The sequence below is a fragment of the Agrilus planipennis genome, unplaced genomic scaffold (assembly GCF_000699045.2).
Source record: "Agrilus planipennis isolate EAB-ADULT unplaced genomic scaffold, Apla_2.0 scaffold196, whole genome shotgun sequence".
Lineage (NCBI taxonomy): Eukaryota > Metazoa > Arthropoda > Insecta > Coleoptera > Buprestidae > Agrilus > Agrilus planipennis.
In genome coordinates this window covers 319,738-325,405 of record NW_020439032.1, presented here as the reverse complement: position 1 = coordinate 325,405, position 5,668 = coordinate 319,738, and the positions used below count along the sequence as shown (strand labels likewise).

At 32.7% G+C, this 5,668-nt stretch overlaps 1 protein-coding gene and 1 long non-coding RNA gene across 2 annotated transcripts in view; one reads left to right on the top strand and one right to left on the bottom strand.

The window, feature by feature from the left end:
* The window catches only part of LOC108738413 (probable sodium/potassium/calcium exchanger CG1090), a 36,191-nt gene extending 30,994 nt beyond the window's left edge, over positions 1–5,197 (bottom strand). Inside the window, exon 1 of the mRNA XM_025976570.1 lies at positions 4,831–5,197. The gene's annotated coding sequence lies outside the window, so the exon portion shown is untranslated. The remainder of the gene's footprint in view (positions 1–4,830) is intronic.
* LOC112905029 overlaps positions 1–5,668 on the top strand; it is a 40,590-nt gene that overhangs the window by 33,557 nt on the left and 1,365 nt on the right. The gene's annotated exons all lie outside the window — the stretch shown is intronic.

Sequence of the window (5,668 nt, the reverse complement as noted above, 5' to 3'; positions counted from 1 at the left end):
CCTTTTTTCTGTTAATAATAATAAATTTAATCTGTTCGGTTGGCGAATCTCCATAAAATGACGTGTAAAATTACAATTTTTAAAAAGTTCAATAACTTTTTAACGATTTGTAATTTTTACAGGAGTTTTAGAATTGAATGAGGAACGTTCTTCCAAATTTTTATTTGGGTCGTAGCATTTTGACATACCTCCAAATCCTTAATTTGCTCAATACTGGTTACAATTTTTGTCGCTTGTTGGTAAATCAGCCGGGTACTCGGTTATCCGGTTCCCGACAGTGTCACTATTTGGTGCGTCTCTAATCCCTATGTTCTTTTCACAACTCGCCACTAGTGTATATGTAATGTTTTTCTTTACGTATACGTAATATCCGATAAGTAATATATTGACAGCGTGACCTATACTGATTGTTAATCGGTGTTTTCCATTAGTGGAGGGTTATTATTATCATCTCGGTCGAATTTTACGTCACACTTGGTTTATATGTGGAGCTTGATTTTTATGTATTCGATATCATGATAAAAGACAGGACTTAATAAGGTTTTCTTTACAAAACATTAACAAAAGTTAAAAATTATTAGAATAACTTAAAATAAGATGTTGTTTCTTATAACTAATCTAAAATTTAGTATATACACGAACCACTTTGACATTTAATAGGGGACGATATCAAATATATTAATATGAAAATTCATTTTAATTTTTGCCCACTATAAACTACCTCGACAGCAACAAATTTTTCCTCATTAACTTGAGGTAGTTCATAGTGGGATTGAAAATTAAAAATGAATTTTCACATTAACATTTAATGTTATTGCTTTTTATTTATTAGTGGCCGCTGCAATTCCTTCCTGACNGGTAAAAATTGAGAATATTTCATATTAAAAACTAATTCACTTCGGGAAGATTTCTACATTGTATATATATTTATATTCAGTACATAGTTACATTAGTCATCTACATCTGTGACTAATAGTACGGTTTGTCGTTGTTGCTGTTGTCATCTCTCGTAGCTTAGTGGTCAAAGCATTGGCGCGTAAAGCCAAAGAGCCCGCGTTCGATTCTCGGCGGGGGTGTGTCAACAGCAACAAATTTTTCCTCATTAATTTGAGGAAGTGTGTAGTGGGTAAAAATTGAGAATATTTCATATTAAAAACTAATTCACTTCGGGAAGATTTCTACATTGTATATATATTTATATTCAGTACATAGTTACATTAGTCATCTACATCTGTGACTAATAGTACGGTTTGTCGTTGTTGCTGTTGTCATCTCTCGTAGCTTAGTGGTCAAAGCATTGGCGCGTAAAGCCAAAGAGCCCGCGTTCGATTCTCGGCGGGGGTGTGTCAACAGCAACAAATTTTTCCTCATTAATTTGAGGAAGTGTGTAGTGGGTAAAAATTGAGAATATTTCATATTAAAAACTAATTCACTTCGGGAAGATTTCTACATTGTATATATATTTATATTCAGTACATAGTTACATTAGTCATCTACATCTGTGACTAATAGTACGGTTTGTCGTTGTTGCTGTTGTCATCTCTCGTAGCTTAGTGGTCAAAGCATTGGCGCGTAAAGCCAAAGAGCCCGCGTTCGATTCTCGGCGGGGGTGTGTCAACAGCAACAAATTTTTCCTCATTAATTTGAGGAAGTGTGTAGTGGGTAAAAATTGAGAATATTTCATATTAAAAACTAATTCACTTCGGGAAGATTTCTACATTGTATATATATTTATATTCAGTACATAGTTACATTAGTCATCTACATCTGTGACTAATAGTACGGTTTGTCGTTGTTGCTGTTGTCATCTCTCGTAGCTTAGTGGCCAAAGCATTGGCGCGTAAAGCCAAAGAGCCCGGGTTCGATTCCCGGCGGAGGTATGACAACAGCAACAATTTTTCCTCATTAAGTTGAGGTAGTGTGTAGTGGGTAAAAATTGAGAATATTTCATATTAAAACTACTCACTTCGGGAAGATTTCTACATTGTATGTAATATTTACATGCCTAGAAATGTATAAAAAATGGCATATTTATTAACTTTGAACCTCCATAACTTTTTATGGTACAGTGGTGGGGATGACCTCCTCTTTCGATCCCCCCCGCCCCTTCGGGGATGGGTTGCCATCATTTAGACCTTTATCAAACATTCTTCAAGAAATCCCCAGTTTTTTATCAAAGTGTTTTATACTCCGGTTTAATTAAAAAATCCCAAAAATCTACTTCTTTTTAGTCTTTTCGTTGAAACAAAAAAATGGCATGACTGAATGTTATGCAATTTCGTTTTTAATCAACAACCTCAACGAGTCGATATCATTTTTTTCCGAGCGATATCGTGCAGGAAAACAATGACCACGCACGTACGTAATTATACACACATATGCAGGTAATCTCCAAATTGTTGCAATGCTGATATGACCTTTAAACTGTAAAATGAAATTAATAATAAAAAAAATCGACACACAATTTTTGAGTAATTGTTTTTTCTGAAAGGCACAACAAAATATAATTGTAGAGCTACACATTTTTTTTAACAAATAAAAGTTAGAAGAAGAAGTAACAATTGAAAGAAGGAAGTTAAAATTGTGAAATATTTGAAAAATAAATAGCAATAAACTCAAAAAACAAAAACGAAAAATGAATGAAAATCTTAATATTATTATGGAAAAAACATGCATGTAGCGCAATAAGTACTACCCATTATCTACATAGGTAGGTACGTCAAAAAATAAAAATAATCAAGGAAAAATTAAGTAATCGTCACGTCGAAAATTCAAATCAAAATATAAGACCATGTTAAATTGAATTGTCTCCATTGTTAAGTATAATATTTAAAAAAAATATAATTTTTTTGTTTTTCTGTTATTGAGTGTATTAAAATTTATTTGATTTAATTTGTGATAAATAAGTTTTTATTTTGAGTAATAATCTTATCTTAAGAGAAAGTCAACTCCATGAGGGCTTTTCCAGTTATAATTCAAAAGTATATTTAGTCAAACTGTACCGATGATCAAATAATGACAAATATTCCCAAAGGGAATACCTTTTTTTAAATATCAAACTGTTTAAACATATTTAGTTATCATGCCTGATTAATTTTGAAATGAAATGAAACTTGTAACTTGCAATAGACAGTCATTTATTTCACATCTTTAATTTAGAAAATATTTTATTTATTTACCTATTTATTAAAAATTGAAACCCGAAAATGACNTTTAAAACTAACTCACTTCGGGAAGATTTCTACATTGTATGTAATATTTACATGCCTAGAAATGTATAAAAAATGGCATATTTATTAACTTTGAACCTCCGTAACTTTTTATGGTACAGTGGTGGGGATGACCTCCTCTTTCGATCCCCCCCGCCCCTTCGGGGATGGGTTGCCATCATTTAGACCTTTATCAAACATTCTTCAAGAAATCCCCAGTTTTTTATCAAAGTGTTTTATACTCCGGTTTAATTAAAAAATCCCAAAAATCTACTTCTTTTTAGTCTTTTCGTTGAAACAAAAAAATGGCATGACTGAATGTTATGCAATTTCGTTTTTAATCAACAACCTCAACGAGTCGATATCATTTTTTTCCGAGCGATATCGTGCAGGAAAACAATGACCACGCACGTACGTAATTATACACACATATGCAGGTAATCTCCAAATTGTTGCAATGCTGATATGACCTTTAAACTGTAAAATGAAATTAATAATAAAAAAAATCGACACACAATTTTTGAGTAATTGTTTTTTCTGAAAGGCACAACAAAATATAATTGTAGAGCTACACATTTTTTTTAACAAATAAAAGTTAGAAGAAGAAGTAACAATTGAAAGAAGGAAGTTAAAATTGTGAAATATTTGAAAAATAAATAGCAATAAACTCAAAAAACAAAAACGAAAAATGAATGAAAATCTTAATATTATTATGGAAAAAACATGCATGTAGCGCAATAAGTACTACCCATTATCTACATAGGTAGGTACGTCAAAAAATAAAAATAATCAAGGAAAAATTAAGTAATCGTCACGTCGAAAATTCAAATCAAAATATAAGACCATGTTAAATTGAATTGTCTCCATTGTTAAGTATAATATTTAAAAAAAATATAATTTTTTTGTTTTTCTGTTATTGAGTGTATTAAAATTTATTTGATTTAATTTGTGATAAATAAGTTTTTATTTTGAGTAATAATCTTATCTTAAGAGAAAGTCAACTCCATGAGGGCTTTTCCAGTTATAATTCAAAAGTATATTTAGTCAAACTGTACCGATGACCAAATAATGACAAATATTCCCAAAGGGAATACCTTTTTTTAAATATCAAACTGTTTAAACATATTTAGTTATCATGCCTGATTAATTTTGAAATGAAATGAAACTTGTAACTTGCAATAGACAGTCATTTATTTCACATCTTTAATTTAGAAAATATTTTATTTATTTACCTATTTATTAAAAATTGAAACCCGAAAATGACGTAACCCGGTCCGTTTGGGGGCGCATATTTTGAGATTATTAGTCGAGTTTGACCAGTGTTAATTACCGTCCTTTTCCGCAATTAGTTCATTATTTTAACGGCGGTGTTAATTACGGCATAAACGATTTTCCAGTGAGATTTCTCATCAAATCCGTCATTCTTACTAACGAAATCGATACTTGACGTGAATATTGTAACTATGTACCTGCTACACATTCTTGTACAAACGCGAAAATTTTACATGTATGTGTGCAGATATCTATTAAAGGAAGACAGTGTACGTAGTCGATGGTAAAATTTTTCAATCGTGAATTGTGCATCGTGATATGCGTGTAGGTATTAGATAAATTTGCTTACCAAAGAGTTGGAGTTGATTGGTTGTTTTACGATTTACACACTGTGAGTTTGAATGGTACTGGCTAGTACCTTAGTTAAACTGCCTGTGACGTAGCTTGATACAGCTTCCTCCGGCAGAACGGACTTTTAACGACGACGAAACAACGACGGCGGCGTCGCTCGTTGAGCGTCGTCACGGTATGGAGCGGCAGCACTTCTGTGTAAGTATGTACACGGCGCGTCGGGACGGCGGCAAGCGTCTATATTTTCTCTCTCTGGCGTACTGTATCTCGTCCTGGCGAATGAATGAAACGCTACATTTGATAGGGTGACCCGAGCTTATAAGAGAAAGAGACGGTCGTTTCGTTCTTGTTTTATTGACGCAGGATCAAACAGAACGAACGGGCTTGAAAGGGGCGAAGAAAATATGGCAAAGAATATGTACGATCCTCTCTCTGGCGTACTGTATCTCGTCCTGGCGAATGAATGAAACGCTACATTTGATAGGGTGACCCGAGCTTATAAGAGAAAGAGACGGTCGTTGCGTTCTTGTTTTATTGACGCAGGATCAAACAGAACGAACGGGCTTGAAAGGGGCGAAGAAAATATGGTACAGAATATGTACGATCCGCTTTCGGGAAATATAATATTTTTTATTATTAAAGTACTGATAAGAATACAATGCGTGGTTCGCAGGGTTGAGATGATTTAAATCAGTTGACTAAAATCACGATTTTAATCAGTCTGATCTTTTTTCAAATAAAATCATGATTAATTTAAGAAAATTAAGATATTTGGACACTTAAAAATACATTTTTTAATAAAAGAAGTAGACCCTACAAATATTTTTATGTTAATA